Source organism: Rhinolophus sinicus, linkage group LG03 (assembly GCF_036562045.2).
Source record: "Rhinolophus sinicus isolate RSC01 linkage group LG03, ASM3656204v1, whole genome shotgun sequence".
NCBI lineage: Eukaryota > Metazoa > Chordata > Mammalia > Chiroptera > Rhinolophidae > Rhinolophus > Rhinolophus sinicus.
The window spans coordinates 161,742,428-161,768,042 of NC_133753.1; the positions used below are offsets into that span (position 1 = coordinate 161,742,428).

At 37.7% G+C, this 25,615-nt stretch overlaps 1 protein-coding gene across 3 annotated transcripts in view; it reads left to right on the forward strand.

The window, feature by feature from the left end:
- Positions 1-25,615, forward strand: part of PDE4D (phosphodiesterase 4D) — a 1,269,731-nt gene that overhangs the window by 426,846 nt on the left and 817,270 nt on the right. The gene's annotated exons all lie outside the window — the stretch shown is intronic.

Sequence of the window (25,615 nt, forward strand, 5' to 3'; positions counted from 1 at the left end):
TTAATTTTTCTTAGCATGTGCAGAGGCCCTGAAGCAAAACCGAGCTTTTTCCTTGGTATAACCAAGGAGTTAAAATAAGGGAAGTGTAACTGGACTATACAGTGAGCAGTAGCATGGAGCAAGATGACGCTGAAGAGGTAGGCAGGATGCAGAGGTAAGCCAGACTAAGGATATGAGCAGTGGGAAACCGATGAAAAATGAGGTGAAATCAGATTTGCCTTTTCAAAAGATCACTGTTAGAGATTAGATACAGATACTGTTGGAGATTAGATAGGAGATTGGGCCAAGAGTATCCATGGTGAGACAAGTCAGAAAACTATTGCAGTAATTCATTGCTGAGTAATGGCAGCAAAGTTTGGAGTAGAGGAAGTGGGTAGGAGAGAAATGTGTAGCTTATGAGAAATATTTAGAGGCAGTATAGACTTACCTCTCTTATATTTGGGTGTAGAAGAGATGGCAAAGAGTGAAAGAGACGGGAGAGTGGGATTGGATATGGACACTTGGGAGAGAGAATTGAGATCTTGTTTAAGACACTGAGTGACGAGGCTGTGCATTGCCAAAGAAGAGAGCCGAACTACACAACTGGCTAGTAGTGAAGAAGCAGATCAACAAAATTATCTGATGTGGAGGGAGGCTATACTCGTCGTTCCATTAGTCTGGCTGGACCTAAGTGCAGATTACTTCTGATTTCAAAAAACAAAAAAGAAAGAAATCCTGAAACTATATTGATTAATTTTACTTTTAAGAAAAAATGTTGACCTTTTCATTTTCATAATGAGACCAATGTAGAGGTCAAAATCTTAAAGCAAGAGTTATCCAGAACTTAACGGGCAGATTGTTGATTACCTTGATGTCAATGGCTACTTCTAGTTGTCATGTCCTTGGACTATCTCATAGATCTTTCCTCTTTTGAAGTTTCTGTCATGGAACCAATGCATTTTAATTTCTGCATCTCTCCTAAATATGTGTAGAACACAGATTCTGTGAGTAAACCTCTGTACATCTTGCAGATGCAAGTAGCCTGCAGTATATGTCCATCCTGCACATTTCTAGATATTTCTGCTCATAAGAAATTATAGCCTTGCAGACCCTGTCAAAGCAGTTCTGTTAGATGGAGATAAGAAATGATTATGGAAATAAAAGAATGAGAGCTGGTCTCAGGAGTCCAGTCTTATTCATTAGTCTAGGAGGTTAGTCTAGGACATTAGAGGTCTTTTCAAGCTAAAAAATCAATGCATGAAACAGGTTACTCCACTCTGAATAGGACCATATTTCTCACCTGAGCAACAGGAAAAAGACATCACATTTTCAATAAAAGTCCACATCAACTAAGAGGAAACATCCATCTAACAATGGAGTATACTACTAACAGAAAGATTAGCATGTAAAGCCAAATAAGAAATTTTAAGGAATCAGATTTCACAATAGAAGTTGCTGTGCTTGGGGAAGACTTATCTTTCTGATTCTAAGGTTAAATTAGGATAAGGAGTCTTTGCTTTGGAAACCAGCCTGCTTCTGCATTCTGTTATTTTCCTGCTTTTGGCATGGCTTGACGCCACTGTGTTCTAGTAAAAATTCCTTTTGATAGACTGCTAGGAGAGCAAAGCAGAGAGCGTGAGTGGAATGTGTGTGGGTGAGTACATAGGGTTATGAGTGGACCAGTGTGAGCAGGTGTGGTTGTTCAGTCATGTTTCAAAGCTTGAGAATAATCTAGGTTAACATCTTTAAGTCTGTGAGATGAAGTTTTGGAAGATTTAGTCAGAATGCTATTGAAAAAAGAGGAAAATTAAGTCTGATTCCCACCCCTGTAAGATTTTTTGGCTAAGACAGAGAATGATAGCATAACCTTTGGGTCCAGAATGGAATAGAGACAGAGCTTCAATTGACCATATGTTTAAAATAAAGGAGATTATTGTAGAGATGACATGTTGTGTAACCTGAGCCTAGCCTCTCTCCCCGGTTCTTAAGAGATTTTTTTTCCTTCTCATTAAGAAAAATAACTTTAATTCTGTTCCTTTCTATAAAAGAAACCTCAACCTCTTTGGATTTCCAGGGGCTGGTTATGTGGATGCTCTCCTTTCCTCTTCTTTCGAGTTTCCTTTATAGAGCAGATGCATATTTCAGGAGAGAGAGCAGCTGATGCTTTGGCCTGAAGCTGATTCAGTAATGGTGCCCTCTTTAAAAGCAAAAATAAAAATTACTAATATACTATAAATCAGGTAAAAGTTAATATTTAAAATGAGAAAAGAAACCACTACCAATTTAAGTTGGCATATATCCCAAATATCATAAAATATTAAAAATCATAATATCAGCTGCCCAACATAATTCTATAATACCTTTTTTCTCTGTCCTTTTGGTTGCATATTCTTTAACTGTCTTTTTAAATGACACTGATATTATAACATTTTCTATGGAAAGATTAGAAAGATAATTGAGACTTTCCTAGGATGGTTGATTTTTAAAATTTGTTAATGGGTAAGAAAAGTTAGGTAATGACTAAAATTGTCAAAGTTGCCATATTTGGAGAAATCTTTAGTATGTTTCTTTCATTTATGAGCTGTAAGATTTCAGTGCATTGTGTGTGTGTGTGAGTGAGTGTGTATATGTGTGTGTGTGTGTGAGTGTGTGTGTGTGTGTGTGTTGATTAACGCTTGGTTTAACTTGCTTAACAGTTTGTCATTGAGGCCTTCACATTAGTGTCAGAAAATGAGTTTCAGATCATCTTTATCAATGTCAGCATTTTATGTCAAATATATGAAAAACTTTAAAATATTTTAATGTGTTAACTTGATTTAGTCTTCTTCATTAATTCAATTGTCAAGCAACCCAAGAGCCAATTCATCATTTCTATTTGAAATTTATCTCTTCCTCTTAATAAATGACCACTTTTGAGATGTTCTGAAAAAATTTTTATGATTTGCTGCTTTATATCTGAATAATCTCTCGGTCCTTTTTGCATTTTTCTAATTGCATTGGAAATTATCTTTTATTGCTTTCTTCCTTTGTTCTTTACTTTAAAAAGTTAAATGATTAAAACAAAATATCTTTCATATATGTGCAAATCAGGAGTCAGTGATTTCTTACCCGTCTCATTGACACATTCAAAACATCTTTCCAAATTCACTTCTTGATATTGTAAGAATTTTTATTTTACTTTCACAAAGTTTACAAAAGCATAAGATTAAATAAAGACATTGCCAGGACCCCACCCCAGAACCTTGGGAGTTGCTTATGCAAGCACAGAGCCCAGCACTTTAAGCTTCCTTACTTTTACCATAAACCCACCTCTGTTCCTCCTCTTTCTCCCCAACACCTCCCACACACACACACTCCTATACACCCCTGCTGTTTCTTGTTTTTTTTTTTGTTTTTTTCTTCACTATGTGTGGGTGGGTGCTATAGTGTTATTGAAAGATTTTATAACACATAAATCTAAAATGAAGCCTTTGCTATGGTTGCAGCAAGCTGAGGCCACATTAAGTCTCAGGTGGTGGACTGACGGACTGGAGTCAGGGAGCTGGAGGCTTTTCCAGGAAGGGGAAGAGGGCAGGGCTTGTCTCCAAGTGGTGTGGGGCCAAAGACGTGCTATCTGCCGATGGCTGTTGATTAATTTAACCAAAGGGCACAATGGTTGCTTGGGCTCACCCAGAACTCATTTTCTTCCATTTTAAGTGAAAGTCCTACTGATGTTGTGAACTCCTGCTTTATTATTCAGTGTTTCCTGCCCTTTTGCAGACCTGGACCCTCATCTAGATTTCAAACCCTTTTGCACCATTGTCGAACTCAGAATTGAGTCAGTTGCTTTCAAACCCCATCAACCTTTGCCTATGGGGTCTAAAGGTACAGGAGTCTTAGAGATGAGCTCTTATTCTTTCTTCCAGAAAGGGTATCAGATGACTTTGTCAGTAAGAAAATGACTGCAACACAGGAACTTAAAAGAGGGAGCAGAATACAAGGCCATTCAATTATTCCTTTTAATGAGTAACAGCAAAGAGACCACATTGATCTTATTTGGTGGTAAATCTTCCCTTAGAGAAGGGAGATCTGAATGAAAGGACCTTGGGGCAGATGGGAAAGATGGTCGTAAAGGAAGGAGGTGGCTCTGTGTAATGGGGGACCGTCTTCTACAGGAGAATGTGAAGGATGGCTGCAGTAGAAAGAGGAATTATGTGAGCAATAGCTCAGTCTGCTACAGAGAGGCAATCCTCAGAGCTGGCTCTTGTCTTGGATAAAATGCCTGGGACAGAATATTAAACAGGAAAATCCCCTCAGCTATATTGTGTGGAATCCTCAGGCTTGGATTTATTGCTGAGTAATCCCTGCAGTGTCCTGAAAGCCTGAAGCCTGAGCATATTTAGGCCAATTTCTGTGATATCCCCAGGGATTCCCTCCCTATTCTGAGCAAAGGAATGGACTTGGATGGAGCAGCAAGTTGGCAGGCAACCACTCAATAGAAGAGCTGATTTGCTACTCGAGTTGCACATACAATTGAATTGCCAAGCAGACATTGCCTGGAGAAAATACCTGCTAAAATTGAAATAATCACTAGTTCGATGGATTGTACACTTAGCAATGTCAGCTATTATGCATAGTGTTTTAATTTTTTAAAAATGTTATGTGCACATGATAAAAAATTCAAACAAGAAGAAGAGTGTCTTTTTCTTACCCAGATTCTCAATGTCTCAGTCCCTCCCCTGAGGGACCACCATAGAGTCTATATATATACTGGCAAATATAAGTACTTTCAATTATCAAATACTTACATTGATGCTTTTAGAGTAGACAAATAAAAGCCATTTTAATTGTAATAATTGCAATCACTTCAATATATATTTTTAAATTCCTGTATGTTTGTTTTGTTTTAAATTTCAGCAATTTAAAACTTACAGTGGTCGAGGGAAAACATTTAAGTATTTCTGTTGGAATTTTAAGAATTAGTTACTTTTTCATTTTTTTAAAACTTATTTATATAAGGTTTGTTCACTGTAGAAAATTTGGAAAATATAGAAAAGTATAAAGAAGAAAACTTAAAATAACAACAAAGTGCTATTAATATGTCGTATTCATTTATATATTCATATTTATATATTTTTATTTATATGCATATTTTTAAAAAATTGAGATAATATTGTAACTGCTTTTATGTCACATTGTTTTTCACTTACTCTTTTCTCCACCTTTATTGAGGTATAATTTACAAGTAAAATTGTATATTTAAAGTATACAAGGTAATGATTTGGTGTGTATATATATATATATATACTGTGAAATGATTTCCATAATCAAGTTAATTAAAATAGCTATCACCACCCCACATACTTTTTTTGTGTGTGAAACAATGCTTAAGATCTACTCTCTTAGCGAATTTGAAGTATACAATACGGTATTACTAACTATAGTCACCACCATGCTGTATATTAGATCCTCTGAACTTATTCCTCTTATAACTAAGATTTTACCCTCTTACCAATCTTGCCCCATTTTCCCCACCGCCAAACCTTGGCACCCACAATTCTATTCTGTTTCTATGAGTTTGGCTTTTTTTTTTTTTTTTTTTAATTTTAGATTCTACATATAAGTGTTGCGCATCCCAATTGAATTGCCAAGCAGACGTTGCCTGGGGAAAATACCTAGTTATATAGTATTCGTCTTTCTCTGTGTATCTTATTTTACTTAGCATAATGCCCTTCAGGGTAATCCATGTTGTTAAATGACAGGGTTTCCTTTTTTTAAGGCTGAATATTATTCCATATATGTGTATGTTACATTTCCTTTATCTATCTATCTATTGATGGACACACGTTATTTCCATATCTTGGCTATTATGAATAATGCTGCTGTGAATATAGGAGTACAGATATCTCTTCAAGATAATGGTTTCATTTCCTTTTGATATATACCCAGAAGTAGGATTGCTGGATTATATGGTAGTTCTAGGTTTAAGTTTTTGAGGAAATTTCATACCATTTTCTAAGTGTCTGTCCCAGTTTATCTTCCCACCAACAGTGTACAAGTGTACTCTTTTCTCCACATCTACACCAGCATTTATCTCTTGTCTTTTTGATAATGGCCATTCTAACAGATGTGAGGTGATATCTCATTGTGGTTTTGATTTGCGTTTCCCTGATAATTTAGTGATATTTAGCACGTTTTCATGTACATGTTGGACAGTTGTATGTCTTCTTGAGAAAAATATCTATTTAGGTTCTTTGCCCATTTTTAATTAGGTTGTTTGGGTTTTTTGTTTGTTTTGTTTTGTGTTGTTTGCTATTGAGTTGTATAAGTTTCTTGTATATTTTGGATTTTAATTCCTTATCAGATATGTGGTTTGCAAATATTTTTTCCCATTCCATAGGTTGCCTTTTCATTTTGCTGATGGTTTCCTTTGCTGTGCAGAAGCTTTTTAGTTTGAAGTAGTTCCACTTATTTCCACTTTTGTTGCCTTTGGTTTTGGTCTCAAATCCAAAAAATGATTGCCAAGACCAAATGGTCAAGGAACTTTCCTTCTATGTTTTCTTCTAAGAGTTTTATAGTTTCAGTTCTTATGTTTAAGTCTTTAATCCATTTTGGATTGTTTTGTGTACTGTGTAAAATTTAATTCTTCTGTATGTGGATATCCAGTTTTCCCAACACCATTTTTTGAAGAGACTATCCTTTCCCTGTTCTTGGTAACTTTGTTGAAAATTAGTTGACCATATATGCATGGGTTTATTTCTGGGCTATCTGTTCTGTTCTACTGATCTATGTGTTTGTTTTTATGCCATAACCATACTGTTTTGATTACTATAGCTATATTATTAAGTATCATTGTATCTGTATTGGATTATTTCAAAAATTTCACTCTTACAAACACTTATGCACACAAAGTGTTTTGAATATTTCTGATTACTAACTTGGGAAACATTTCTAAATTCTATATAAATATTTTTTACATCTCTGATTTTCCTTGGAAATTTCTAAAAGTAGGTTTATTGAGTCAAAAATATGTTTTAATAGGTTTAGCACAAATATTTGACTTCTAGATATGTTACATAGTTTCTGATAGAAGATTTAGATTAAACAAATATTTTTGTGCACTAACTATATTCCAGGTATTATCCTGTGTGTCATTCACATACAGTAACTTATTTAATGCAAGTACTTGAGAGATTTCACTATGGGAACCACCAAGAAAATGGCCTGAGATACATATATGTCATTCTTTTGAATCTGTCTAAAAACTGATCTCTTTCTGGTACCATAGTAACATTTTGAAAGATATGCGGGACACCTTCAGCACAGTGTCATTTTGTAGCTGAGGTTTTGAGAATAAGCACGAATTTGTATTCAATATGCCAGTGCCACAGTCAGGGCTAAAATATCTTCAGATCTCTAATAATATCAGCCATTTCTGACTTTTTATTCTGTTCCGCTTTTTTTCCCTACTACCCTTGGGTCTGAATCTCCTACCTGAATACATTCCTGCATGCTGAATGCTGCTCAGATAACTGCCAAAATATTAGTTCAGTGCTCCTGAGTGAGGAGGTTGGCTTCACGTGCTAAAGTAACGTTAGGAAGAGCTCCGTTTTATAAATGCCCATTCTTGTCAAACTTATGGCAGTAATAATCCTTCCTGTATCATTTCTTGCTATTCCTCTCCTTCTTTATATAAAGAATATTGAAACTTTCCAAGAAATTGAGCATTTAGTGAGGTTGACATTTAATATTACTGCTAGCTGAATGACTCTTTCCTTTACTAAGCCCGTCACTAGCTCTTCCCTTGCTCTAAAATATGTACAGTTAAATTGTTTGGGTAAACCAAATGAGAAAGTATTGCTACCTTTTTAGTTATCATTTATAGAGATGTATTATATCATATTAAAATGTTCACAATATTCCTTGTAATTTATAGTACTAGAGCAAATTAATAATTTGATAAGCACTGGGCCTGCTCAACTATTGTAATATCTTGTCAAGAATAGATTGAAAACTGTGACATTGTATTAGTAAATGCAGATTTCCAAGCTTATTGAAAAATATATTCTGCAATATTAAGGGTTGCTCGTATGATCAAATTGATATTCATTTCTTCTAATGTTATCGAGTGAATGTTCATGAGAAATTTAGTTGGCTCCAACAAATTCTTTTCTTGTGAAAACATGAATTTAATTTAAATGATAGTCTACCTGCTTCATTTTTATGGTTTCAAAGTTTTACAGTATACAAGCATTTAAGAAATAAATCATTTTGATGTATTTAGTTATCAAAATATAATTTACACATTCAGTGTTTCTCTTTTGCGTACCTAGGACATAATTCCAGAATCTCATGTTTCCCATATAAACATAAGACCCTTTCTTATAGACTTATAAACATTTGTATATAAGTGGCTAGAACGAATCATACATTATTATTGTATGAAACCAGGACTGGGTGACTGTTTTAAAAAGCATTTTAACAAAAAACATGCTGAAATATGAACTGCCCCCTTCCTTAACCTTCCCAAGGGGAAGATATGAGTAATAATGGATGGTCATGGAGCTCCTTGATAAGGGGATGCATTATTTTCTTCTCCATATCAAAACACCCCAAAACTTAGTGACATAAAGCAACAACAGTATTTTATTATTTCTCGTAGCTTCTGTGAGTCAGAAAATTGAACAAGGTAGAGTGGAGATGGCTGCTCTGTCCTCTATGATGTCTAAGGACTCAGCTGAAGACTCTAAAGGTTTGGGAACTGGGATCATCTGAAAGGCCATTCATTCACACGTCTGGTGGTTGAAGCAAGCTATGGGCTAGAGGTGGAAGTTCCCCTCCATGCATTTTCTCCCTCTGGGCTAGCTTGAGCTTCCTCATAGCATAGTGACTTGGATCCAAGAACAAGCATTCCCAGAGAGAGGGAAAATGTGCCTACTAGAAACACTGTCCTTTTTCTGTCTTAGCTTTGGAAGCTAGAGAGTGTCAATCATACTTTATTGGTCAGATCAGCCACAAGCTTCTTCTAAGTCATAGACCCTACCTTTCTGTGAGAGGAACGCCAGTCACAACATAACGTAAGATCTACATATTCAGTTTTGGGTAATGTAAACTGCTGTGAATAGATAGGGGGAAGTTTAGCTAATACCATGTTAAGTTTTTATTGAGTGGCACAGGAAAGTTTAGGGACAGAAGTGATGAGAGAGGTTGATGGTATAAGGATTTTATGTACTGTGGGTATAAAGGGGCAGAGAGAGAGGAGAGGTGAGGAATCTGGTATTCAGAGATGAATTTTGAGAGAAGAATAAAGATGGTTAAGGGGTTATTTATGAAGCTTTCCTGTGTGGTGTGTGAAGTAAAATTGTTTTTATATGTTTTCATCATCTTTAGGGAATATGATATCCCAATGAGCTGTAGAGTTAGATTAATTTTTGGAAAATATGCCATAAACTGCTTGATATGGCTTCAATGTAGATGTATGGAACAAGCGGAGGCCTGCTAAATCTAGGTTCATCGGCTCTCCGAAAAACTGATTCATAAATGTGGCTGTCACGGCCTGTTTGGTGGTTCCCAAAGGCCTGTATAAAGACTGCTATCAGGCGCTGGTAAAATTTTCATTGACAGGCTCTGAAATCAGAAATTAGACACCATCATGAATTTTTCACAAAGCTAAATTTATTCAGTTAAAGGAAATATCCTTTATTATACACTGACATCTTTCTAACATTTTGTTGGTTCAAAATGGTCTTTCTTTTATGAAATGATGGTGACAATAGATGGTACTTATGTTTTAGGTTTTTAACTGTTCATACTTGGAAAAACATAAAGGAGTTGCTAAGACACTTAACTGCTACTCTACGTTGCAATGTGTTTGGTAGAAAATACTTCTATCCTTTTGCACTTGATTCTTAGATTGATATTAGATGTAAAAGGATAATGTAAATTTATCTGAGTACATCGAAAAATAATTTCTTTACTTCTTATCCACCCAAAAGATGATTACTTAGTTGTTCTCTTCTTCTATCTACTAACAATAGCTATTACTAAAGCTGAGGCTACATGAAAATATAAACAGCACAGGGTCATCTTTCTCGTATTGGTTAACTATGAGAATTATATAAGTTAATACTTATAAATAACTTAGAATTGGGCCTGCCACATAGTATAAACTCAGTCAGTGTTGCTGTTGATGATATTGATAACGATTCTTTTGAAATTGCTCTTCTGGTGTACCACCCAATCTATGCCATGGTTTAATTATTTTGAGCCAGACACAGTATTGCTTTATTCAGAATTATACTGGGTTAACGGTTGTTTCTTAAATACTAACTAGTACATTTTGTTACCTGTTTAATTTTAAATTACTCAAAACTGAAGAAAATAAAAAATAAGAAATAAAAAAATATATGTCAATGATAAAATAAAACTATAGGAAAGCCCAAGGTAATGACAATATGAACTTTAAATACAGGCCTTCATAGAGAGGGAAGAATTTATTCACTTCATAGTCTAGCCCCAAGTCAGAGGGCAGCCCAGATTATATTAATGGATATCCTGAGCTCTGCTTCTTGATTCAAATAGTATATCCTTAACCATGACTAGGTATTCATCTATCTGTCTATTTATCCATTCAGTCATATATTCATTCAACAAAAAAAGTATCTGTGTTCTATAGATACAAAGACAAATCAGACATCTACATCCATTCTAGGAAAATCTTGCATCTCTTTTATAACAATAAATATTTATTTAATAAATAAATATTTACTGAGGACTAAATTATAAAATAAACCATTTATAAAATTTAAATTTTCTTAGTATGAGTTTATATAATCACATATAATTAGAGCAGTTGGAATTTCCCTCTTATATGTTCATCTGCAGCAACCTCAAAAGATGGAGTTAACTACCGAGTGATGGGGCTGAAGATACTGTGCTGTGCTAGTAGGTCGGTGGCCTTAGATCAGAGATGTGTGGCTTTTATCCAAAGATACTGTGAGATAGGCAGAGCAAAGACTGGAAAAGTATGATCTTTAAAATGAGTCATGGATGAAAAACCAAAAATTTTAATATTTCTTAATACAAATAATATTTAGGGTAGATACCATTAGAACTGTACTGTACTCTGCTTAAACCATTGAAAATCTTATCCAAAGAAACATTACCTTGATATTTGAAGTGGCCAGTACAAATGAAAACAGGCTCAAATGCTTATTAATCACATATAAACAGATAATTTGTGTGCTATCATCATGAAGTGTGTTTAAGTTTAAATATCTCCATGTTTCTCCTTAAAGTAATATAAAGTAAGCAAGCAAACAAAACAAAAACAGTAAATGTCTTATGTGATGTCTATAATACATAAGGAATGATGGTAAGGCAACATAAAAATTCCTCAAACTCAAGTCTATACAGGAACAAATGTGCTGAATTTAGTGAGTAGGTAATTCATGTCATTTCAAATATGAACTATATCAAGTAACTTTTTATGAGAACGTTATTTCTTAATGTTCAAAGTAACATATGTATATTTGACATGATTGTGTTTTAAAGAATTCAACCAGAGAAATCAGGCCACATGGTCATGGAGATGGGTTCAAGGAATGGGCTCTCTACTGGTACGTGATATGAACAGAAGCTTTATGATGTGTGATAGCATTTATTATGTAATGTAACCAACACACACACACACACACACACACACACACACACACACACACACACCATTCTGATGTTGCCTTAACCCTGTCCTATCTGAGAATACAAGTTTGAGTCCTCTGCCACATACTCTCAGTATAATCCTGGACAAGTTACTTAAACTTGTTTTGCTTCAGTTTCCGTATCAGTAAAATGGGAACCAATACTATAACAATATTTCTTACCTCATAGGATGGTTTTGAGGAGGAAATAAGAAAATATGAACAAAATGCCTGGCACACATAGTGAACACTCATTGAATGTTACCTATAACTAGGTGAGAAAAGTAAGGCCCAGAGAGATCCTGACATGTTCAAGGTCACTAAGGTAGTTCATGGCTCATCAGGATTAGCATCCATTTAATGATTCCCAGCACAGTGTTGTTTTCTTTACACTATGATGCCTCATTATTTGTCAGCTAATGTTGTGTGTACACACACACACACACACACACACACACACACACACACACCATTCTGATGTTGCCTTAACCCTGTCCTATCTGAGAATACAAGTTTGAGTCCTCTGCCACATACTCTCAGTATAATCCTGGACAAGTTACTTAAACTTGTTTTGCTTCAGTTTCCATATCAGTAAAATGGGAACCAATACTATAACAATATTTCTTACCTCATAGGATGGTTTTGAGGAGGAAATAAGAAAATATGAAAATAAGAAAAGATGCCTGGCACACATAGTGAACACTCATTGAATGTTACCTATAACTAGGTGAGAAAAGTAAGGCCCAGGGAGATCCTGACATGTTCAAGGTCACTAAGGTAGTTCATGGCCATCAAGATTAGCATCCATTTAATGATTCCCAACACAGTGTTGTTTTCTTTACACTATGATGCCTCATTATTTGTCAGCTAATAATACGCACACACACACAGGAAAGTTCACAAACTTAATTGTCTGACCTTGTACTTGTGTGGCTTGCCTCCCTAAGTAAATTATAAGTGTCTCAAAGGCTAAAAGCATGGGTTCATGACTTCTTCATCAACCCCAGGCTCTCGTGAGAGCTCTTATTATTGGGGGCTCAGTGTTCATTTGATAATTGTGAGCTTTTAACACAATGTTCAACCTGGGATTATTTTTTTCACATGAGGATATTTCTTATTCCTTCTTCAGTGGTTCAATTTATAAGAATAGTCAGCTATTACAAAATTAGAATTGCATACTGCACAACCACCACCTACTTCCTCTGTAACTCCCCAGAGAAAAACATGTAATTTCCTACTAGATTTCTGCAATGTGAAGAAAATAATACCATTCATCTATGCATTGGTTTCTCTCTATATAGAAATTGTATACAGCATTACTCAATCACAAAAGAATTCCATTATAATTTAGCTTATTGTTATGTAAATTCAGGCATAACCCAGACCTCAATATGCTCCCAAGAATATAACAAGTATCCATGGGGAAAACCTGGTGGAACATCTCAACAAGGGGGATTATTTTCAGCTTTAGATACCAACTTTCATATAATGGAGCTCCACTCACCATGCATTTGTGGCACTATCAACTACACTCACCAGTAGACTAATATTTGAGTTATAGTTTATATTTTCCCATTAGAGGCTACTAGTATACTAAACCTACAAATTACCACCTTGACTACCTTTAGAGTCACTCTGAGGAGTCAACCAAATCTTTGAAAATCGGTTGCCTAAACAATCTTCAATTTAAATATACCTTTGAAAGGTTTAGATTCCTTTTTTATCAATATCTGCATTTCAGTTTTCAAGAACTTATAAGATTTCAGCAGCAAGTGTGCATGTCCTAGAAGTTTCAGTTTTCTCTTGCTGCAGAAGATATAGTTAATACCCAGAAAACGGAGAAGCTATCATTAAGAAAAAACAAGAGCTAGCCAGACCATCAGCTCTAATGCGTCTTTTGGAGCAAAAATTAATACAAGACCCGGCCTTATTTTAATATAATATAGACTGGGTCTTATATAATATAATACTGGGTCTTCTATTAATTTTTGCTCCAAAAGTGCATTAGAGCTGATGGCCCAGGTCTTATTTTTGGGGAAACATGGTAGGAACTCTGACTTACAGGACCAGATGAACCAGTTTGTCCTTCTGTAGACTCACAACACTTGAGCCTGTTATCTAGCCCTCAGGAGTGTCCCCAGCTTTCTACTCCTAACCTGCATAACCAGGACTTCATCTCCTGGTTTAGTGTGGATCTGGAAGGGTATGGTAGGTAAAGAGAGAAGAACTTGCCAGCCTTGCCTTCCCAGGAACACCGGGAAGTTACTCAAAGGATTGCAAAGTGCTTTCCATAGGAAAGAACTGGGAGAACTGCAGTTATCTTGCCTTGTGAAAAGGAACCTTTAAGATGACTAGAAAATAGCCACATGTAATAAGATAACAACCAATTTCAAAGTTTGCTGGCATGTGACACTCCTCTAGGAATTCTTGGTTTCCAGTTCAATCTCATTAGCCACAGATAGAATCTACTAAGTCTTATCAGGAGTCTGGAATTTTGATTGAGAATCAAAACTTTTCTATTTGAAAACTAGGGCAAAACTCAGTTATATACCAATAGGGATATCAGAGAAAGAGCATACAAGGAAAGTTATTGTATTATACATGTGTAGGACATAATAGTTTGAAGAGGAGAGACTTTCTGATGAGCCTAAATAAATGCTAGAGCTATGTGATTACCAGCTGTCATCTTAGGTAGCTCTTTTAATGTTGGCAGCACTTTGAGAGCGAGTCTGAATGGACCCATGCATAATCTTCTATGATGATATATTACAGAATTGTACCTCTGAAGCCTGTGTAATTTTACTAACCATTGTCACCCCAATAAATTTCAATAAAAATAAAATAAAATAAATGTTAGAATGTAACACAACTGGAAAGAGTGCCAGTTTACACAATATAGCAATGAATTAGGAGCCCAGTAGGGTAGAGATTGTGATAACTCATTTTAAATAAGAACTTCTTATGTGTGTAGCATTTCACCAGTTAGGGAATGCTTTCTGTGAGTCACTTCATTGACTTGGGGCAAGTGAGGGCCTGGGTCTGATAATATGTTGGGAGAGAACAGCCCGTCAGTGTTGTATCCTGGCAAATGCTCAACGAATTCATTATATCCTCCCACGGTCTGTGGTAAGTTGCTCACCCATCACTGTGCCAGTGTCATTGTCTGTGACATGAGGCTAGTGGAAGGGACAGCTTGTCTGAGCCTCAGCAGTTGGAGGGCAGGGGTGACAAAAATAGATAAATTGGCCAGAATGAGTTTTATTAACCAGAATGCTGCCCCCATGCCTACTTTGGGACCATCTACTGGTAGAAGATAGGTCAGACATGGGTCAGTTTGCCCAGGAGACCACGCATTGACATCTGCTAAGGTGTCCCTTATTATTTCCACTTGAAAAAGAGAGGGGGCTATTTTGTGAGACCATCAATCTCAGATTTGAATTTTGCAGTGATTGGGTGGTCCGGCTGCTGCTCTGTGTGACTGCTCAGGACTGTTAGTGCTACACAGCTGTCCACAAAGAATTCTCCTGAGCAGGCCACCTCACCACACCAGCCTAAGGTCACTCCTTTAAGTGGAAATGGGTGGGAGGGGCAGCTGTTTTAATAATTTAATAAAGAAGGCCAAGTGTCAATCTGTCCAGAGCTTTGAAATTATTTGTTACAGCAATCCCCACTGCCACTGGGTCACCTTCCCCACTTGCCACCTTGTTGTCATCAAGCTTGGGACATGATTCTCATAAGGAAGACACCTCTCTTTTCTGTTTTATCCAGGTCACTATCATAACCTGTGGTATACAAATGTTAGAAAGGAGAATGAAAACAATAATTGTGTAAAGAGATACTAGAGTGTGAAGAGAAATAAGAAGATGACTTTTCTATGCTCAATTTTAGCCAAATATATATTGTCCATATCTTTGTCTCGGTCACTGTTCATAAATGAAATATCCTAAAATTAAAGGATCCCAGATCTTCATTGGACCCTGGCTGGCTCTCTTAAGCTTGGCCTCTATGGAAAATAGCACAAACTCCTAACAGTAATTCAAGCTCTGTAATAACAGTAATTCAAGCTCTGTAATAAAAGGTTAGGCTATGATCCAAAGTATTTTCAATATTTTTCTGATAGATTTTGAGTGATTTTTTTCCATGAAAAGCTCTTGATTCCAATGTTATTTTATCTTTTAATGTTTTAATCAACAGTAAATGATATTCTCTTCTGATACACTCCTCTCAAAGTAGAAGAGTTTGTGGCAAATTGCCATTTAAACCATTTATTCTGCTCCAGTAATGCAGTGTTGAATACATAGAAACTGGGAAATATTAACTAAACTTTCTAAACACTTTGAAAAGAAGCCACAGAAAAATCTGGCAAAGTAAGATGTTATTTTTCTTCTTGATAGACTGATATATTTGATAATATTACAGAAAATTTTGCACCTTTATATTTTAGATTGCATGATAGACCAGCTTGCATATCTTAAATTTTAAAAAAAGTAAACTTATAGTCTAGGGTGGATATTTATACTTCATTAAGTCTATATATTTTTGGAATTTTGTGTCAAACACATCTGGGTTCAAATCCTAAGAAGACTGCAGAGAAAAGAAGGTTAAGGTGAAAGCAAGGAAGAAGAGAGGGAGAAAGGAAAGAAAAGGGATGGAGAGAGTGGAGGAATAAAGATAGGTAGGAAGGAAAACGGAAGAAGGGAGGGAGGAAGAAGAAATATGTCGTCCATGAATGTTTATCTTACAAGTGGTGCTGAAGGGTATCTTCATCGCCAGCGTGTAAAGAGGGAATTGCAAGGTGATCAAATAGGAAGCATGCCTAGATTCAATCCTAATGCAAGAATTGCCTGAGACTAAAACATATTAAAAACTGGAAACATTGGAGAGGGAGTGGGTGAAATCTGTCCAAAGAAATTTAAAAATAGCTCAGGTATGGAATCTGTGAAAACAAGAAAGTGGGCTCATGGTTCTTTCTAATAGTTCACACTTTACTGCATTACGTTAATACATCTCTAGTCTCCGCTGAGGCCAGCCAGAGTCCTTGGGAGGAATCTTCCTCCAAGTGTTCCAGGGACTCTTTCAGGTTCCGCCTGGGGTGTGCCCCAGGGGCACAGGTTTTTAAAGCTTCTTCCACAGATATGTATGTCAACATATTAATGCATTATTTGACTCCAAGTGAGGTTTTCTCTGTGCATTTCCTCATTCACTTATTTCCCTTAGTCTTCCACAGTAGTCCCTGGGGTACAGCGTAAGGGCTTTCAGCTCCTCCAACTGCGCATTTGTTGTTATCGTATGATTAAGATATTCTGCTGTTATAAAAATGGTAATGTTTAGAATTCTGCATCACTCTTTTGGGGTAGGGGGCAATCAGAACACATGAGAAGCAATTGGAATCAGATCCAACAAAGAGATCAGTTTTCATTTGGGTTGGTCCATTTTTCTGTGCTGTACACATAAGCTTTAGGCAGATGGGTCCTGAAGAGGATGCTTGCCAGATGGAAGAGGCCAAGTGACTTCAAGTAGGACTAAAAGGGTTTAGAGCTGGAACTTTAGGTGAAGGTCCTCTTCCCTAAAGGATATAGCCAGCCTTAATAGTAGGTTAAAAACATGGTTTAATAAAGAAAATTGGGTCAGTGGTAAGAGTAGAGCTTTCGGAAGGCAGGTAGGAGAAATCTGTGACATTGTTTTGTTTGGGGTTTCTGTGGTTGATGCAGTTGTTATGTTTGGCAGTGTAGCAGAAAGGTTAAGCGCTCCTTTAGCTACTTGGTCTAGAGTCAAATAGGCCAAAGTGTGAATCTGGGCTCTACCACTCACTGATTTCCTCACCTGGGACAAAACACTGATTCTTTCAGAATCTCAGTACCCTCTTCTACTAAAAAAGGTAATAGTAATTCTTAGCCACAGATTACACTTTAGTGTTCTGTTCCTGCAACCTCTTCCTCTCAACTAAATACTTTCCATGAGAATCAAAACATATTCAGGTATCTTCTGTGTTTAAAACAAAGAAAGAGACAAAACCAAAGAAACCCAAAACTTTGCGTTCACTCACTTTTTCCTCTCTGCTAGGGTTTCTCTCAACATTTTGAGCTGAATAATTCATTATTGTGGGGTGGTTCTGTGCATTATAAGATGTTTACCATTATCTCAGGTCTCTACCGTGAGCTCACTCCCTAACCCCCTAAGTTGTGACAATTGAAAATATCTCCAGACCTTGCTGGATGTACCATGAAAAGCAAAATCTCCCCTAATTGGTCAAGACTGTTCAGTGTTTGCCCTCTTCCTCATCTCTGCAAAACCATACTTTCCAACAGTTTTGCCTTTTCTCACTAGCTCTATTTCCTCACTTTCCAATCACTTCCAAATCTACGCTACTCTGTCTCTTGTCCCCATTTCACTATTCAGATGAACAAGGACCTCAATACCTCTAAATATAATGACTTTCCAATCTTTCTCTCAATTTCTCAGCAGAATTCGGTGCTTTTAGCATCCCTGCCTTGAAATGTTCTGTTTTCCTGGCTTTGCTAACAGCACTCTCTCTTGGCCTACTCTGTGTGGTCTGGAACATCTGTGATAGCTTGGACCACACTATCCATGTGGATTCACCATCTTCCATTTAAACGAGCTCAGACTCGTTCAAATGGTGGTGAAATGGTTCCCAACATAAAGAGAGAACAAGCCTCACAGAGCAAGCACTTTACAAGCTTCTGCTTATCTCACCTTCCCCAGCAATCTCTTGGCCCAGAATCAGTGTGTGTGTGTGTGTGTGGGGGGTCTACCTAAAATGGAGATATAAGCAGAGCAGTAACTTCTGGCACGGCAGTTTGAGGAGCTCCATTGACTCGCCCCTTTACCCCCTGTGAAAATGGTGAAAACTTTAGAATACATAAAGTCTCTGGAAATGGTCCTAAGGACAAACAGCAGATGAAGAAACATCCAAAATTGTGGTTGCCAATACTGGGGCAGGGGAGAGTTATTATTTAATGAGTATAGAGCTTCATATTGAGAAGTTGAAAAAATTCTGGAGATGGATAGTGGTGATGGCTGCATAATAATATGAATGTACTTAATAACGTTGAATTGTACATGTAAAATTGTGTAAAATAGTAAATTTTCTGCTATGTATATTTTACATCAATAAAAAAATTACTTCTATAAAAAAAAAAAAGGAACATCTACAAAAATTCAGTTAAGAAGGTGAAAGTCTGTGCCTTTGAACCAAGACAGTTTCCTCTTACCCTCTTCCCTGTGAGGTGGAGGCTCCACTCCAGGCTGGTACAGCCAAGAACCCAGGACTTCCTTTCCCCACTCTTCCCAGCCAGAGGGATTTCTTCCTGGGAGGAGCAGGGCTTCTGTGTTTCCCATCCTGCCCCCAATTGCCTGTTGCTAAAGCTAAGCCCTGGATGAGCACAGTCGGGAGGTAGGGGTTTCCCTCTTCCCCCCAACTGTACTCATCCAGGGCTTAGCCTTCATGCCCCCGTTGTGGAATGAAGATATTATCTTGGGCATGCAGGCTGGAATGCTGATGGCCTCATGACCCTTACCTGGGATCCTGAAGTGGTGGTTCTGTACCAAGAGGAACGAACCTAGAGAACCCAGGTTGTGTGCCTACCCCCTACCAAGCTCTTCTTCTAAAGTGGGAATATCACTCAATCACTCTGAGAGAAGCTTGCAATTGTCCCCACCCTCATCTCCAGAGCTCTGGTTTAGAGATTTTTGCTTGGGAGTAGAAGCAGTCCATAAAAACAAATAGTTCTTAAACTCTTCTAAATTGACTTAATTTGCAACAGAGTATGCAGAAGTTCAGCCTAAGAGCACTTCCAAGGACAGCAGAAGCTGTGGCAAAATTGGGAAGAGCGTCAAGATACAGGATAAACTGCAGGCTCATTTTCAGAAAAGAACCAGGAAGTAAGACAATTGAGGGGAGCCTTGCTGGGGTGAGAATAAATATTGAACACTGACATCACAATCTATTCTTTCAAAGGAGCCACAGTTTGATTGTACTTGTATGTAGAACAATTTGTGCTGCAGGCCCTCTCTCCACCTCCACCACCAATGCTCCATTGTAATATGTCATCATCATTTACATTCTCTACTGCAGAATCCTTCTAACCAGTGCCCAAATTAGCAACACTCTCCTAGCTGGTGTGCAATCCAATCGCTGGTGTACCCAGAAAAACCCTTTGAAATTCAAATCTAATCATGTTGTGTGTTCTCCTCTATATAGACCATAGGAAAAAAGCTGTGCCTCCAGTGACATTGGATTTAGTGCTGACAATCTCTAAGTATCATGTTTTGCCTCTTTCTGCAGCACCACAATAAAGCGTGGCCCCTCCTCTGCCCCCTACCCCAAGCAAATGCTCTCTGTGACCACCTCTTTCAAATTTTACACCAGACAGGTGCCACTAGAGGGAATTCTCCTTCATAAAATGCTTGTTCATGCCCTGCGTGCTCTCTCTCTCTCTCTCTCTCTCTCTCTCCTGGACATCCTCCCAGAGATCTGTTCTCCACCCCTTGACTTGGTTGACTCCCCACCTGTGTGAATAATAAATCTTTGATCCCATCAGAGGAGTAGCTCATGAGTTTTGACATGGGAATTTAACCTTGGGAGGGAACTTCCCCACATGACAGTGAGGTTGCAATGCTAGCCTCTGCCTATCATCTTCAAAGTCTTCTATTGCCTCCATTCCATTTACAGTTATGAAGAAATCTGCAACCTTAGCTTGACCTATGAAGTATGGTCTGTCCCCATCTCACTGATTTCTTTGCTTGCCTCACGTTAGTCATGCTCCCCACTGCCCCACGGTCCCCCTAAGGACACATGTCCCTGCTGCTCCCTCTGCCTGAAATGCTCTTCTTCCTCCTCACTCCCACCAGTCTTTAGCTGGGTTCCCCTGAATTAGTCTGCAGAACTCAGCTCAAACATCCCTTTCTCAGAGAGGCCTTCCCTGACACTCACTGAGGTCCTACCAACTAGATCAGATATGCTTTTCCTTTATAGTACTGATTTTGGCTTAAACTTTATATTTGTCAGGTAATTACTTGATATACATTTGTTTCCTTCCCTAGATCATGATCACCATGAAGTCAATGAGTTTATATTTCTCTGACCTTTGTATCCTCAGTGTCTAGGCCATTGGCTGGCCCACAGTATGTGTGTGTGTGTGTGTGTGTGCGTGTGTGTGTGTGTGTGTGTGTGTGTGTGTGTTCCATGCAGAAAGATACTATATTAGTTACAATAAGCTATGTTCTGTTGTAATAACATCTACTGCCACCTAACCCACCCTCGTCACCCACAAAGTCACATACACTCACACATTTCACAGTCTTAAAACAAACAAACAAAAAGGTGTATTTCTAGCTTATGCTGCATTTCCTTTGTGCTTTAGCCTTGTACTCTGCTGCATTTCATCTTCATTCTGGGACCGAGGCTGATAGAGCCTGCCTCCTGGACCATTGTATATTTTAATAGCAAGGGGAAGAGGGACAAGAATGGTTTCACATCCGTAATTAAATACCCCAGCAAGGAAGTGACATACTTCATCTCCATATACAGTCAATTAGCCAAAACTAGTCTTGTGGCCCTGCCTGTTTATAAAGGGGGCAAGGAAATGTAATCCTTTTGTGCAGAAGGAAGACTGAGATATGTGTGATCATTAGCAGTCTCCATACTGTCATATGAGTATAGAGCTATGTGTGGTTAAAGCTCAAACTGAATTTGAAGGGATGATAGAAAAACCTCAAGAGAACATGATGATTGAACTGGGCTAAGGGATGAAATTTCGATGGTCTAGGTGAGGAAGTATTCCCAGGAGAGGAACAGCAAGAACATAATATAAAAGGTATGCGTGATTGTGTGTCTAGGTCACGGGGAAGAGTGATTAACCTTGCTGAAGTGGTGAGTATGTATTGAGGGACCATGGGAGATAAAATTGCAGTGACAGATTTTAGCATTAGCATATCCATGTTCCTTGCTTAACAAATTTTTGTCATAATCTAGAAATATCCTCAGAGTAAGGAATTCAGTACATGGCTTTAGACATATCACTCACTTTGACTTCAGTGTACTTTCTTCATTTAGAAATTCCAGCTACTTTTCTCCCAGGCTCTTTTTGGTTGGCACAGCAGTCCAGAAAGAGCTGGACCTGACTTCACCCCTCTTTTCAGCCCACTGTCAAACTGTAAGCAAGCAAACAGCAATGCCCGGCCACGTTGTGAGTTGAATGTCTTTAATCTTACCTTTAATTGGTACTTACAGGGACTTAACTGAGTGGAGAGGCCCTTAACAATGATACAGAGTAAAGGATAACATAGAATAATAGGTTTTATGAAAACCTGGCTGCAATTGTCATTGAATAAATCTGTCCCTAGAAGCTAGTGACGCTCGCTCAATACAGCTTAACCTATTTTCTTCCACCTTACATTTATTTATTAGTTGTACTCGCTTTGAAAATGAAAAAGAAAAGCCATACTGTGACAGTTTCATGAATAGAAAATGGATATTTGGGGAAATTATATTTGAATACAAGTATTTGTTAAACAAAAATCACAATAGAATATTGACTACAAAGCAACCTTTAATGGAAAGAGGTATGTTATGCTTAATATGTTCTCTGTTCATCGATCTTTAGAGGGAGTATAGTATAGTAGCTAAGTGTGGTCTCTAGAGGCAGCCTGCCAAGATTTAAATTTAAACTCCACCATTTACCACCGGTGACCTTGAGAATATGATTTAATCGTGTTCATATAGAGATCCATCACGGCTATGGACTGAGTTGTGTCCCCTGAAACATTCGTGTCGAAGCCCTAACCTCCAGTGTGACCGTATTTGGAAACAGAGCTTTTTGAAGGTAATTAGGTTAAAAGAGACCATAAGGGTAAGGTCCTCGTCTGATAGGATTGGTGTTCTTATAAGAAGAGCACGAGAGAGAACTCTGTTTTTCCTTATGTACACGCAGTCAGGAAAGGCCAGGTGAATGCACAGCCAGAAGGCTGCTCTCTGCAAGCCAGGAAGAGAGCTCTCACCAGCACCCAACCACGCTGGCAACCTGATCTCAGACTTCCTGCCTCCAGAACTGGGAGAAAATACATTTTTGTTGTTTAAATCCCCTAGTTTACCTGAGCTGACTAATACACTCACCTATAAAAGAGGATAATGCCATTGCCTAATAATGTTTGTAATGTTATAATATTAATAATAGAATATATTAATATATCCATATGCTGAGCTCTTCAAATGATGCTTGGCATACTCGTATAGACATTAGCTAACATTGTTTATATTTCCCTCCCTAATCCTTCATCGGATGGTATCCGACTTAAGAATTCTACTTTTCTAGTCAGACAGATCTGGGTCAGACTCTCAGCTCTGCCTGAGCTGTATGATCTTGTTCAAGTTACTAACTTCTCTATGCCTCTGTTTTCTCATCTATAAATGGGGATCATAGTAGTGCTGCCTGCCTCTTAGGGTTGTTGTGAGGATTAAAAGAGACATGACTGTAAATGTGTCTGGACACAGTAAGTATTCCACGTGTGCTATTTTTCTGTCGCCACTAAAGGTAAGAAACTGCCATCTCAAGAAAACCTTGAACTACTTGGAGGAGTGAGTGATAGCAGTTTTTCCTCAAACTTGGAACTCTAAAAATGTCCTTCCCATGACATTCTTAACCTTTATTTTGTCATCGCAAGATATTTGCTTGGTGCTTTTTTGCTTTTGTTGAATTTATGTCCTTAATGTCCCTCTCTTCATCATGATACCAGTGTTACGTTGCAGTTTCTAAAGATCAGAGGCCATGACCCTTAAACTCAATTTATTTAAATACAGTTATAAGACTGAATGTGACTACTGCTTTTGCACTGAAACTGAAGACTGGAGAGTGAGAATTTTCTCACAGCTATTGAGTGGCAGACTTGAGAACTAAATGCCACTCTCACAGCTTGGTTGTTAAAATGTGAAGTGAGGAATCCATAAACGCATTTTGGAACCTAGTGGTCATATATATCCTTAAGCTGATGTATAGGCAAACTAGTATTATGTACATTGCTGCTACTCAAACTTCAATGAATGAATCACTTGAGGTACATGATAAAGTGCAAGTTCTGGTTCAGGAAGTCTAGGATGGGACCTGGAATTCTGCATGTCTAACAAGCACCCAGATGATTCTGAGTCTGCTGGCCTTCAGACCGCTGTCTGAGTAGCAAGGATGTAGATGATTTCAGCAATAATGACTTTGATAATTTTTTGCTAATTTTTTATTTTGCTTGTGTATCCATTATTATATTCACTCAAATGCACTCTGGATGAAAGACTTTTTTTTTTCTTTTAATACAAATGGGAAAAATTTAAAAGCCGACTTGGCAAGACATGAATTGGATACATTTTAAATTTAAGTGCTTTGATTTGTTTCTCCATATGTTGTGTATGCCTAAATCATTCATAATGATTTTATTTTCTATCCCTTTTCCATTGAATGAGAAAGTAGTGCGACTTTAATTTTATTTCCCAGTCTTTATCCCCCATAGCACATGAAACCACCTTATTCTTCCTGGAAAGCTCTCCTGGTTTTCTGACTTATACTGTCTTGAGTTGCCAGTTCTCACCCCTTAAGTCATGCATAAACCCTGTTCTCTGGCATCTCCTCATTTCTCTTACTCTCTTCTTGGAAACTCCCATCCAGTGCCACAGATTCAATCATTACTTCAGGCCTTTGGAATCACATTCTGATCAATATCTTTCATCCTGAAGGCTTTCCTAAGTTATAGTTTTGTATGCTCAATGGATTTGATATTTATGACCTTCCAGCCCTTCAATCTCAGCATGTTGAAATCCGAAGTGCTCATATTTCTAACCTCTAGACCCCCAAATATCTACCAACAACAACCAGGTTATTTTACTGCCTTTATCAACACTTTTGATTCCTCTTTGTTTACAGTGGAATAAATCTCTAACTCCTTATTCTGACACTGAAAACGCTTCCCTCTCTGATCTCAATCTTTTTTTTTTTTCCTACCAAGTATCTTCCATTGCTTTTAAATATTTGTCTGCCTTAAGTTAGTCTGAATCCTCATGCCATTTTTGCTCTGAACCGAAAAAGCTTACACCAATCTTTGCCTATCAAAATGCTACATATCTCTCAAAGCCTCCAGGAGGTGCTACATGCTTTGGGGTATATTCTCTATTCCCCTACTTGAGAAGAATTTCTCTTCCTCTGCACTGCTATAATATGTGTTCTCTACTACTTAGATGGCACCTCACACTATGCTCTATGTGATAGATCTAATCAAATGTCTGCCATCTGGAAGTCCCAAGGCCTCCATTTTTCTGGTACTACTTCTTTCTTCCACATCCAAAGAATATGTCTTAAGCCCCATCCCTTGGAATGACAGAATCTGACTTCCTTTGTTGCCCTTTTGGCTCAGATTCATTCATCTGCTTCATTTAGGGGAAGGGAAAGGTGCCACATATGTCTTCCAAGCCAGTTCACTCTGCAGTCCACCTCTTCCCTTACCTGGGTCCTGGCAGCTTCTTTTAGCTGTGGTTGGCCCTCTATTTTGTCTGTTGGCTGCTATGTGGTACTGCAGAATTCCACTTCTTTTCCATTTCACCCTAAACACCGCTAACAGCAGGTTATTGTCAGTAATAGACTTTACTGAAAGTTTTGGGGTAATGCAGGCTAAGTATAGCATAAGCAGGAGTCAACTGGAATTAGAATGATAGAGTCAGAGTTCTTAGACATTTATCAGACACTCCCTGACCAATTCCATCCATGGACATGGGGCTCCCCATCTCCAGACCGTTCCTCTCCCACCTCTTCTACCAGGGTCATAAACTCTCCCAAAATGCCAGAATTTAATTTCTTTTACTTCTTCATGCCGAATGTTCCACCATTTTTTGTTTGCTTTTATAGACATTGCCTGTTTAGATTATTCATAAAAGAGTCCTACCTTCCAATAATCCAATAGGT